The following is a 270-nucleotide window of genomic DNA, read 5'->3' as shown; positions in this document are numbered from 1 at the left end:
GGGCGCTGTGCCCCAGCGCGGTGGTGCCGGGGGAGACTCAGCCCTGGCTCGGCACAGATCCATGGCCGGGTTAATGGGCTGGGGCCTGGGGGGCAGCCAGGGGGACGCTTGGCACAGCCCCTCCTGCGGGGACAGGCCTTTTTGGGGGCACCAGGGTCCCCAGGGAGAGCCTTGGGGCACACAAGGTCCTGGGCACCCATCTGGCTGGGGACCCGCTCAAGACCCAGGGTCGAGGGTTGCTCCGGGGCTGGGTGAGGGAGCGGTGCCTCG

The sequence above is a fragment of the Egretta garzetta genome, unplaced genomic scaffold (assembly GCF_000687185.1).
Source record: "Egretta garzetta isolate BGI_Z169 unplaced genomic scaffold, ASM68718v1 scaffold1338, whole genome shotgun sequence".
Taxonomy (NCBI): domain Eukaryota; kingdom Metazoa; phylum Chordata; class Aves; order Pelecaniformes; family Ardeidae; genus Egretta; species Egretta garzetta.
The sequence above is the reverse complement of the archived record's forward strand: the minus strand, read 5'-3'. Positions refer to the sequence as shown.